Genomic DNA, 13,004 nt, shown 5'->3' with positions numbered 1-13,004 from the left:
CGATATGGCAGTAAAGATCAAAGAAGAAGTTCAGAAGCAAATTAATGCAGGGTTTCTGGTGACTTCTACATATCCTCAATGGGTGGCCAATATTGTGCCCGTGCTTAAGAAAGATGGAAAAGTCTGAATGTGTGTGGATTATAGAGACTTGAATAAAGCTAGTCCGAAAGATGATTTCCCTCTACCATATATTGATATGTTGGTAGATAATACAGCTAAGTTCAATGTATTCTCATTTATGGACGGATTTTCCGGATATAACCAGATCAAAATGGCACCCGAGGATATGGAGAAGACAACATTCATCACACCTTGGGGAACATTCTGTTATTGAGTGATGCCCTTCGGTTTGAAGAACGCCGGAGCCACGTATCAACGAGCTATGACTACCTTGTTTCATGATATGATGCATAAGGAGATTGAGGTATATGTTGATGACATGATTGCAAAGTCAAGGACGAAAGTTGAGCATGTAGAGCACTTGTTGAAGCTTTTTCAGCGTTTGAGGAAGTATAAGCTTCGTCTCAATCCCAACAAGTGTACATTTGGAGTCCGTTCAGGCAAGCTATTGGGCTTTATCGTTAGTGAAAGAGGTATTGAGGTTGATCCTGCAAAGGTCAAAGCAATACAAGAGATGCCTGCGCCCAAAACTGAGAAGCAAGTCCGAGGGTTTCTTGGTCGCTTGAATTATATTTCCAGATTCATATCCCACATGACTGCCACATGTGCGCCCATATTCAAGCTCCTCCAGAAAGATCAGTCTCATGATTGGACCGAGGATTGCCAAAAAGCTTTTGATAGCATTAAAGAGTATTTGTCTGAGCCTCCGATTTTGTCTCCACCTGTGGAAGGGAGACCATTGATTATGTATCTGACAGTTCTTGAAGACTCAATGGGTTGCGTCCTTGGTCAGCAAGATGAATCGGGAAATAAAGAATATGTCATTTACTACCTGAGTAAGAAGTTTACTGAGTGTGAGTCTCGATATTCAATGCTTGAGAAAACATGTTGTGCTTTGGCTTGGGCTGCTAAGCGCTTACGCCTGTATATGTTGAATCATACGACTTGGTTGATATCCAAAATGGATCTAATCAAGTATATCTTTGAGAAGCCTGCTTTAACTGGGAGGATTTCCTGTTGGTAGATGTTGTTATCTGAGTATGATATTGAGTATCGGGCGCAAAAGGCCATTAAAGGTAGTATCTTGGCTGACCACTTGGCACATCAACCAATCGAGGATTATCAGTCGGTTCAGTACGACTTCCCAGATGAGGAGATTTTGTATTTGAAAATGAAAGATTGCAATGAACTTACGCTCGATGAAGGATCATAGCCTGGATCCAGATGGAGTATGGTGTTTGATGGCGCTGTAAGTCAATATGGAAATGGTATTGGGGCAGTGATTATTACTCCTCAAGGCACACATTTTCCATTCACAACAAGGCTAACTTTCAAATGCGCGAATAATATGGCTGAATATGAGGCCTGTATCATGGGATTGGAAGAGTGCATTAATCTAAGGATCAAGCATCTTGATGTTTATGGTGATTCGGCCCTCGTTGTTAATCAGATTAAGGGTGAATGGGAAACGAATCAGCCTGGCCTCATCCCATATAGAGATTATGCGAGGAGGATTTCAACATTCCTTACTAAGGTTGACTTTCATCATATTCCTCGAGATGAGAATCGGATGGCAGATGCTCTTGCTACACTTGCTTCAATGATTGTGGTAATGCTTTGGAATGAAGTTCCCAATATCACTGTGATGCGCTTGGATAGACAAACTCATGTATTTGCAGTAGAGGAGGTGCAAGATGATAAGCCGTGGTATTATGATATCAAGTGTTTCCTTCAGAGCCAGATTTACCCACCTGGGGCATCGGTGAAAGATAGGAAGACTTTGAGGAGATTGTCAGGCAGTTTCTACCTCAATGACGATGTGCTTTACAAGAGAAATTTTGATATGGTGCTGCTCAGATGCGTGGATAGACACGAAGCAGACCTGTTAATGAATGAGGTCCATGAGGGTTCATTTGGTACTCATTCCAATGGACATGCCATGGCTAGAAAGATGTTGAGAGCAAGCTACTATTGGCCGACAATGGAGTCTGACTACTGCAAATACGTGAAGAAATGCCATAAGTGTCAGATCTACGCGGATAAGATTCATATTCCCCCGACACTTTTGAATGTGATTTCATCACCATGGCCTTTCTCTATGTGGGGGATTGACATGATTGGCATGATAGAGCCAAAAGCGTCCAACGGTCACATATTCATTCTCGTAGCAATTGATTACTTCACCAAATGGGTTGAAGCGGCATCGTATGCAAATGTGACTAGGCAAGTAGTCGTGAAGTTTATCAAGAATCAGCTTATATGCCGTTATGGTGTGACAGATAAGATCATTATTGATAATGGATCTAACTTGAACAACAAGATGATGAAAGAGCTGTGTAGCGAGTTCAAGATAGCACATCCTAACTCCTCTCCTTACATACCAAAGATGAATGGGGTTGTTGAAGCTGCTAATAAAAATATCAAGAAGATTATCCAGGAGATGGTTGTTACTGTAGCACCTCAAATTTGCACCTACCTTGTGTACATACATTTTCATCATCAGGTCATTAACATAACATAGTCCATTGCATAACATGGCATTGCCTTTTGCCCAAGTGCAAGTCCTAAGACAGATTAGGTCAACTGATCAGGAGAATCAGTCAATCAAGCAAGCATGTGCAATTTCCATTGAGACAAGGCCCTAGGGTTGATTTATCAAGTTCATATGGTCTAAGGATCATTTTGAAGAGATTTGGCCAAAGATTGGGTGCTCAGAAGTCATCAGTCAAGCTGGATTTCAGTTGAAACCATAAAAAGTCAACTATGGTCAACTGTGGTCAACTGTGCCTGATTTTATGGATTTGAAGGTGGGAGATGGTTTGAAAGGCTTCATTCATGTCCATACAAGTCTCATTTGACATATCAAAGATCAAGGTTGAAGAAAATAAGGTCAGATCAAAAGTTTCCAAAAATGGCAGGTGACCTATAATTTCAACTGCCCAAAATGGAAAGTTTTTCTCCTCAAATTTACTTCATCATACAAGCTTCAAATGGAATTTTGTCCAACATGAAAGTTTAAGATCTTGTTCTCACCTTTCCAAAAAGTCCAGGAACACTCATTTCTCATGTGTGGTTGGCAAGTTATGATCAAATCATTTTCAGAAAATGTTGAAATTCAAAGTGGCATAACTTTTGAATGGAAAGGCCAAATTGGGTGATTCTTTTTTGAGCAAGTCACATTTGACATGTACTATCACATTGCATCATTACATTTCTTCAAAAATCAACACATCAAAAGTCCATTTTTCAAGTGGACTAATTTGCATTTGTGGAAAAAAAGTGAATTTCAAAAATACAAGGCATTTGCACTTCAAACCTTTTCCAACACATTCTAAATGACCAATGTGACTTGCTCAAACTGATTTTCTACTGTTACATTGGCTACAATTGGAAAGGGCATTTTGGCCACTTTGCTTAGCATGTGCATTACACTAATCCACTTGAATTTTGCCTAATTGTGATTAACACTTGGATTAATACATGGTATAAAGACATAATTGTAACAGAAACTCTTAATCACATTTCATTTTCTCAGATCCAAAAGCAAAATCATCAAATTCTCTCCAATTTTCTTCAAACTTTCACACACTTTTTTTCACCAATTTCATCCAATTTCATCAGTGTTTTGCATTGTTCTTGCTTGCATCTTCATTTGCAGGTGAAATTGTGCATCTGTTTGCAATCAAATCGTGGCCAAGCTCAAGGAATCGGCACTGTTGCATCCAAGATCATCCATGGCAAGTTGAGGATTCTTCCACCTGGTGCATAATCGAGCTAAGCTATTTGTTCCAATCAACTTCTACATCATCAAGCATCACCTGTTTCATCATTTCACACCTGGAAACGCGCGAATCCAACAACTGCTCACTCATAAGGTTAGATTTCAATCTTCACCATTGCTGGAATTGAGATATGGTTATCGTAGATTGTAGATTGTAGAGCACGATGCAGCTTGTGGTTTTGAAATTCATTGAGAATCGAGTGAGAAATCTGGAATTTAAGATTGGATGTGAAAACTTCTTTTGATCGATTTGTTCAACATGTTAGGAGTTAGAGAAAATCATGTGGATATTGTGATTGTACTTGCTTAGACGAGTTTAATGATGTATGATTTGTTCATTTTAGTGAAAATTTGTTCATGTGGATTTTCTGGAAATTTATTTGATGAACATGATGAAGAACACGCTCCAGAATGTATTTGATCCATTTTGCCTGGTTTCGTTTTGAAAATGGTGTTTACCGCGTTTCCGAACCAATCACGTGTCGCCACTGAATAAATGGAAACGCTGCGTTTTGCTCTGGCTCAGCATATTTACAAGATTGCCACGCGCTTCATTCATTAATTCATTTAAATGTTAAATAATTATTTCATCTCATGATTAATCTTCAAAAATTCATAGAATATTCATGGATGATCCAATTTGAGTGAGGTTTTTTGCATTCATTTCCAAATTCTCTCTAGTTTTCTTTAGGTATGATAGTCAAAGTTGTGCCTGGTGGATTTTTTGACTTTGCCTAATGCCTTTGATCATGTATGCTTCATGTGTATGTTTTACCATTTCCTTCATGAAATCTTGATGCCTTATCCAAAATGTGTGAAACTTTATATGCATGTTCGTGGCTCTTTCCTGGAGATTTTGGTTTATAGTTTGCTAATTTTGAGCTCCTGGTTAGAGAGATATGATGTGATCAAGTTGAGTGTGACAATGTGTGTCACACTATGTTATGTCAACTTCATGAATTTTGTTTCTATGCTTATTGAATGCCATTTGCTCTCAATTTTTGTATGTGATATCATCTAAATGTCTAGTTTTGCAATGATTTTTTGTAGGATTTGTTGAGCCATTTCCTATTTGATTGGGATTTTTGTTTGCTGTTTAGCCATTCTTAGGTGTTTCTTGAGTAATCAACTTACATGACTTGTAAAATTCTCATTCCCTATCATATGAAGATGAAATTTGGTGGAGTGTTTCTTAACATGTTTAACTTCATTTTGGCTTTGGTACCATTCATTTATCATTTGTTTCCACTGTTTTACATTTGCTTGAAGTTGATGCTCCATTTGTGACCTATTTTGGGTTGATTTTTGCATACCATGACTTCCTGAATTTAATTTCCCTACTTCCACTTGTCCAAATAGAATGAAATTTGATATGATGCTCATTGAATGTGCTCTGTTTAGGCTTGAATTTTTGTGGAATTTATTGAGCTGTTTTGATATGGATTTGATTGTGATCATTCCGTTTGGTCCTTTGAGGTTCCAATTTGCATGTTTTGTGCTATTTTGTTCATGAAATGATAATGATGAGTGATATGAACAGGAAACCAATTGGATTTGTTTCTTGATGATTTAAGCTTGATTTTGGATAAGTTTCATGTTCTGTTTTAATGATTTGATTTCATTTTGGCCCTAGTCTTGGACTAGTGGTTTGTGATCTCACTTTTGAGTTGTGTTTCAGGTTAATAGCACAAATGGCCTATGCTTGATGATGTGCCTCCATTGGAGTTGACATGTGACTTGTATATGGCTAATTTTGACTTTGTTTTGCAGGGTTTGATATTTGAGTTTGAGCCTTAATGGCTTGCACCTTTGTGCATTGACTTGTGTTTGTCTGTGTATAGTTAACTGTGAACCATTTGCTGTTTGGTTTTGTGATTGGTATACTGATTGTATTTGATTGATTTCAGGTACATTAGTTGCTAAAATTGCTTTGCTTTGCTTGATAAGCAATTTGCACTGAGGTATAACATTCTTGTCTCCATGTAGTCTGGAAGACCTGGCCTGTTACTTGGCCAGGCACCTGTCTGAAGTCCTCCTTAAGAGGCAATGTTTGTGATTGTTTATTTTTGTCCCCAAGCAGGAAAAGACCTTTGTTAAGGCAATTGGCGGATAAAAGAGATATGCAATCTATCTCCCGCTATTCTGTTGAGTCATCCCTCTGCTCACACCACTGTGTTGATGCATTGGGATACAAACCCAAGATCTTGTACAGTGTACAGTTGAGTCCGTGTCTTAAGTGTAGAAGGGTTCCCACTTTCTGGACCCACACTTCATTGTCTGAAGCTCTCCCTGACCAGGGATAAGAGCTATGAAGTCTCATCTTCACTCACCTTTCATCTGCTTCACCTTGGCTCTCGATGTCAAGGTTAAGAGCAAAACTCACCCTGTACAGATGGCTTGCTCTTGCAGCCTTACCCTTTGATTGAGCCCCACTTGTGTGTATATAGTGAGTGCTACTTGTGAATGCTTTGTTTGCTGTTTACCTGTGCTGAGTAGGATAGGCTTGCTCCCTGTGCAAGTTAGCTAGAAACCTTGACCTAGGGAAGATTTTGCATGATAACATCTAGGCTCGAGTCGTAGTCTCCCTAGTTGTGTCTCCCTCTGTTATCTGGTTAGGCTAGTCTTGTGTCCCTTCGTAGGGGAACTACGTCGCCCTGATCCTCATACCAGATGAGGTACGTAGGCAGGAGATGAGTTGATCTCTCCGGGCGCCCGTTTTGTTTTGTCTTGTGTGTGTCAGGAGATGGATGTAAGCCCAGCGATTGGCATTCCATATCCTCTTGTTGTGTGCTTGGAAGCTGATATAAGTCCAGCGATTGGCATTCGGGTTCCAGTGTGGGTGTGTTTGGTTCGGAAGCTGATGTAAGTCCAGCGATTGGCATTCGGGTTCCATGTTTGCCCGTGTTTGTGTTGTTTTATTTGGTGTGCGTGAGCCGAGCTACGAATGCTCTGATTCTTCTTCGTCCAAGAAGATACGTATGCATAGGATGCGACATCCTAGCGAGCATGTGTTTTCCCCCTTAGTCCGAACTACTTTGACTCTGATGTCTATGCTTGATAGACTAAGTAGGCCCAGGATGCGATATCCTGCCGAGTCAGTCTTGTTTGTTTTCTTGTGTCTCTTTCAGCCAGTGTTTGTTTGTTTATGAGCAGTGTTTTAGCAACCATTTTCCTTCCTTTTGTGCGTGGGTCCCGTCGAGTACGACGGATGCGTAGGGGTGCTAATACCTTCCCTTCGCATAACCGACTCCCGACCCCATTCTCTTTGGTCGCGAGACCATGCTTTTTCCAGGTTTACTCTGAGCGTTTCCTTTCCCTCTTTGGGATAAATAACGCACGGTGGCGGCTCTGTTGTTCTGTTTTCCCGCCGGTTTTTTGCGTAATGCGACAGCTGGCGACTCTGCTGGGGAAAAGAGAAGTTGACCTGTGCTGGTCCATCTTCCCTAAGCGAGTCTCTCCTAGCATTCTCTAGGTTAGGGCTTTGGTTGCTCTGTGTTGTTATTTATTGCATTCATTTCATTTGTTGTTTGCATTCAATGTGTGCATTAATGTTTGCATTCATTCATATTCATCTGCTGGTTGTGCTGTGTCTCTCTAAGTGGGTGGGAGTTGCTCGAGGTAAAAGGCCCAATACCCAGGCTATGAGTGAAATCTAGGAAACCTAGGAATAGAGTGATTCATGGGAAGCGGGTGGTGTACGCCACTTAGCGGAACATTGATATCACGAGCAGTTCAGACTCTTATGGGGAATTATCGGTGCATACATCTGGTGTGCACAGGATGATATTCTTGAAAGGGTTGTTTATCCTGCGTTTCTCTCGACCTTACCCTGGCCTAGACGACACCCGTGAGTAGGGAGGAAATGATCATTTTAACAGGTACAGTTGGTGACCGGTTGGAGACTTGTAGTCCTGTTGGTGACTCAGTTTTCTCAGATTGGGTTCAGATGACAGTTGATCAGTCGACTTTGGGTTTCAGATGATGGTGATCAGAGCTCGAGCCGAAGTTTGATCCTGTGTTCAGAGATGCACAGCTTGCCAGCCGTGTCTGCATCATGTGCATCATAGCATATTTATTTTTCAAAAGAAATGCAATAAAAAAAATAAAAAAAAAGAAAAAACTAATCCCTGCATGCATATCATTTCTCAGGTACATTCCAGAGCTTGGTCACTGATAGAGATGGCAACAGTCCCAGAGCCAAAGCGGAAGACTTGTTCCTACATTTTCCACCGTGAGCCTTTGACATCTCTGATTGAGTTAAGCAGCCTTATGACCAGTGATCATCTGAGAGGGTTCGTGGGTCAGTATGGGGATATTCTCACTCTGGTTCCTGTGTCAGGCAGGATAGCTGATCAGCGACCGCACCGGTATTCTACCAGAATTAATCAGCGCAGAAGGATGGATCAGGTTCAGAACGAATTGGCTGAGATGAGGGCGAACATGGCCCAATTTATGACGATGATGCAAGGGGTTGCTCAGGGTCAGGAGGAGCTTCGTGCTTTGGTTCAGAGACAAGAGACGGTTATTCAGGCGTCTAACCGTGGTTCACCTGTTGTTCCACCTGTTCATGAGACTGTTAATGTTGCTGTTGCTCCCGTTTATGGCTATGCTATGGGAGATGAACTCAGGGGTATAAGAGTGGATGGACAGCCTCTTGCTGCAGAGGTCAATGTCAGAGCTACCCAGGTTCCGGTGCGTCATCCAGCTCCTATTGTCGACAGACAAGAGGACATGTTCACAATGCTGAGTGAAGATGATGGTGATGTTGTCAGAATGGAGGATAGGGATCGTAAGGTTGATGCCCTGGCTGAAAAAATAAGAGCAATGGAATGCCAGAACTCTCTTGGGTTCGATGTCACAAATTTGGGGTTGGTTGAAGGTCTGAGAATTCCCCACAAATTCAAAGCGCCCACTTTTGACAAGTACAATGGTACTTCTTGCCCTCGCACTCATGTGCAGGCATATTATCGGAAGATCTCGGCATATACAGATGACGAGAAAATGTGGATGTACTTTTTCCAAGATAGTCTATCTGGGGCATCTTTGGATTGGTACATGGAGCTCAAGAGAGATTCTATCCGATGTTGGAAGGATTTGGGAGAAGCTTTTCTCAGACAATACAAGCACAACATGGATATGGCACCTAGCCGAACTCAGCTGCAGAGTTTGTGCCAGAAAAACAATGAAAGCTTCAAAGAGTACGCCCAGAGGTGGCGTGAACTTGCCGCAAGAGTTCAACCCCCTATGCTGGAAAGGGAGTTGACTGATATGTTCATCGGTACACTTCAGGGAGTGTTCATGGACCGAATGGGGAGTTGCCCATTTGGAAGCTTTTCCGATGTGGTGATCTGCGGTGAGAGGACTGAGAGCTTGATCAAGGCTAGGAAGATCATCGATGCGGGTTCCTCTTCATCCAAGAAACCGTTCTCTGGGGCACCTCGCCGTAGAGAAGGTGAAACCAATGCTGTTCAGCACCGCCGAGGTCCGAACAGAAATCAGAATCAATACAGACAGGTTGCTGCAGTGACCATTCCTGCACCTCAACAACGTCAACCTCCGCAACAACCGAGACAACAACACCAACAACAGCAGCAACGTCCTTATCAGCCGAGGCAGAGGCTGCATCCTGATAGACGTTTTGATCCCTTGCCCATGACCTACGCTGAGCTCCTGCCTGAGTTGCTGAGATTAGGTTTTGTCGAGTTGAGAACCATGGCTCCTCCAACTGTTTTGCCACCTGGGTATGATGTTAATGTCCGGTGAGATTTCCATTCTGGGGCACCAGGGCATAATATTGAGAAGTGTCGGGCTTTTCAGCATAAAGTCCAGGATTTGATCGATGCCAAGACGATCAACTTCTCCCCTGTGCCTAATGTTGTGAACAATCCCATGCCGGCGCATGGTGCTCACCGGGTAAACTATGTTGAGAGTGAAGCTGAAGATCTGGTTGTCCGGGTTGACGAGATTCAGACTTCACTGCTTGTGGTTAAGGACCGTCTGTTGAAAGGTGGTGTTCATCCGGGCTGTGATGAAGACTGTGTGGGCTGTGCAGAGGCTGAGGATGGTTGTGAACTGTTGAGGAATGGTCTCCAGAAATTGATTGATGAGGGATGTATGCAGTTTGGTAGGGCTGACAACAGAGGTCGTGGGGCAGTGTCTACTGTCACAATCTTTTTCAAACCGTCTGAAGGACGTGCGCCTACAACAAGTGGTAATCCAGTTACCATTGCTGCACCAGTTTCCACCAGTACTCCAACGACCATCGTTGCTCCGGTAAGGAGGGCTGAGAATAGTAATGTTGTTCCCTGGACATATGATAATGCCTACCGAAACAGCAGAAGGGCTGAAAACCGGGTCAAGCCTTCGAATCAAGCACCCGTGACAATTAATGCACCAGTTAGTAAAACTCCTGTGGTTGTGAGTCCAGCTGTGGACAATGTGGGTGGTCCAAGAGGCTTTACTCGCAGTGGTCGGCTGTTTGCTCCTCAATCGTTGAGGGATGCCAATGCTGAGGCATCTACTAGAGCTAAGGGAAAACAGGCCGTGGTTGACGAAGCGCCTGCTCAAACGAATGTGCCTGGTGGCTCGTTCGAAAAGGACGTGGAGGAGTTCATGCGCATCATTAAGAAGAGTGATTACAAGATTGTGGATCAACTCAATCAAACTCCCTCCAAGATCTCTATTCTGTCTCTGCTATTGTGCTCTGAGGCACATCGAGACGCCTTGCTGAAAATGCTGAATATGGCGTTGTAAGACCCCAATTTTGGCCCTAAGATCCCTCATGGCCCATATCGCATCATATCATGGCCTCAAGGATCATTGCATGCCCTAGTTTCCCTCCTAGTGGGTAGGTTGATCACCAAGCATGTCTTGCATTTGTATATTCTTGCTTTTCACATGTTTACTAACCAAAAAGTACAAAAATATTGTCAGCTAACCTTGTTGCTTGCAGTTGAAGCAATCCTCAGCCAATTAGGTCAAAATCAGTCACAGTCAGTCAAAGCAGTGGATGGTGGCCATTCTTGCAGAATTTGGGCACCATGATCAATAATCAAGAGTTCATATGACTTGGGACATCATTTGGAATCAAGGTCTCAAAGAATTAGGGTTTGGAATTCACCAGAAATGCTTCAATCATGCAAAACCCTAGAAAAGTCAATAGAAAGTCAGACTTGGTCAACTGTGGATTTAATCAGTGATTTGATGGATAGAATTGATTTGAAGGAGTTCATTCATGCTCATACAAGCCTCATGTATCATGCCAAACCTCATCATGGAAGAATTTGGAGTAAAATCAGAAATTTCCCAAAATAGAAAGTGGACCTGTAATTTCAACTGCCAAAAATGGAAACTTCTTGATCCTCAACTTACATCATGATACAAGCTTCAAATGAATTTTTGCCCAACATGAAAGTTGAAGATCTTGTTCTCCCATTTTCAAAAAGTCCAAGAACTCTCAAATCCCATGGATGGTTTGCAAGATATGATCAATTCAATTTCAAAAATTTGTGAACTTCAAAAGGCCATATCTCTCAAACCATTTGGCCAAATTTGATGGGGTTTTTTCCTACAAACCACATTTTTCCTCCTCTTTCCAAAAATATAAATTTCATCCTCCAAAACCTTGCCAATCAAAATGGCATTTTTGGCCTTGACTTTATTCATTTCAAGTTTGACCAACCATTGACTTTTTGAATTAAGGCTTTTCACACCATTTGGCCAATTGGGAAATGTTTGGTGTGTTATTTGAGACATGTTTTAAGGCCCAAATCATGCAGAACTTATACCTCCATGTGCATATTTTGGAAATTTAGCAAATGATGCATTTTGTTCCTTTTAAACAAAACAAGTTAACCACTCCATGAGCAAACTTAAAACAGCAAGAATATTGGTCATGTACAGCCTGTTTCCAAGCCCAAACCGTGCAGTCCTCACACCTCCACTTCCATATGTGCAACTTAGCAATTTTTGCAAATAGCTTCATTAAGGTAAAACAAGTTTAGCATTTGATTAGGAGACTTAAAACAGCACATATAAATGAAATTTTCTGCATTTCTAAACCTGGAAACACAGCCTCCAAAGCACAGAAAAACCTGATTCTCTCCTGCTTGCATTTTCACGATTTTGGATTTCTGCTCAAAACTCCAAAAACCCTCGAGCAAGCCTTTGTTCATTAATCATCCAAGCATCATTTGGAGCCCTGTTGCAGCATCATTTACCAGTTGGAACTTCATTTTCTGGTTTTGTTTTCACCAAGCTCTTCCAATGGCAAATCGAGCTTTGAAGATCTCCAAGCAGCATTGAGCCAAACAACTTCAAGCATTCAACATCTCCAAGCATTGTGGACCTCTGTTTGAGCTGGAATCATTCAAACAACACTATTCTATCGATTTTCTCCAAATCAAGTGAGTTTTTCGATTTCCTTATTTTTCCAAATGATGATATGCCATGTGTAGTCCTTACATTGCTGAGTGTTATGAAGTTTAAATCGTGTGAAATGGTTATACATTGAGTGAGAAATCGGATTTTAAAGTTTCATGATCAATCATGTTTTGCTCAATACTCCCTGTTTAGCTAGAGTTGATGAAATTGATGTTTGTATTGATGATGTATTTGGTTAGATGAACACCATGACATGTTGTTTGTGAAGTTTGGTTATACTTCGATCTTGCTGGAAATTTGGAAAATGTTGATGATGAACACTGTATGCGCATGCCCTGCTGTTTTAAAACCCAGAAATTTCCATGATTGTGTTGGTTTGTTGTTCATGTTGTGGTTGCATGAAAGACAGGCTGTTTGCCATGCTGTGTGATTAATGCTATTTGAAATTGTTTGTTTGATGATGAACATTGCTGATGATTGCATGAAGAGGAACTTTGCTGTTAAACCCTAAGTGCAAAACCCTAGTGACATTTCCCAGAACTCCCAGGTGATTGGCTGTTGTTGTGGTTTTTCTGCGAATTTACTGTTTCATTGGGCAACAGCCAATCACAACATTTCATTTTGTGAGCCTAAACTCTGCGTTTTGTTAAATGAAATACATATTTACAACAATGCCATGCTGACCCTTGTTTGACCATTCCATTCATCTTATTTGTTCATG

Source organism: Lathyrus oleraceus, chromosome 4 (assembly GCF_024323335.1).
Source record: "Lathyrus oleraceus cultivar Zhongwan6 chromosome 4, CAAS_Psat_ZW6_1.0, whole genome shotgun sequence".
Classification (NCBI taxonomy): domain Eukaryota; kingdom Viridiplantae; phylum Streptophyta; class Magnoliopsida; order Fabales; family Fabaceae; genus Lathyrus; species Lathyrus oleraceus.
The sequence above is the reverse complement of the archived record's forward strand: the minus strand, read 5'-3'. Positions refer to the sequence as shown.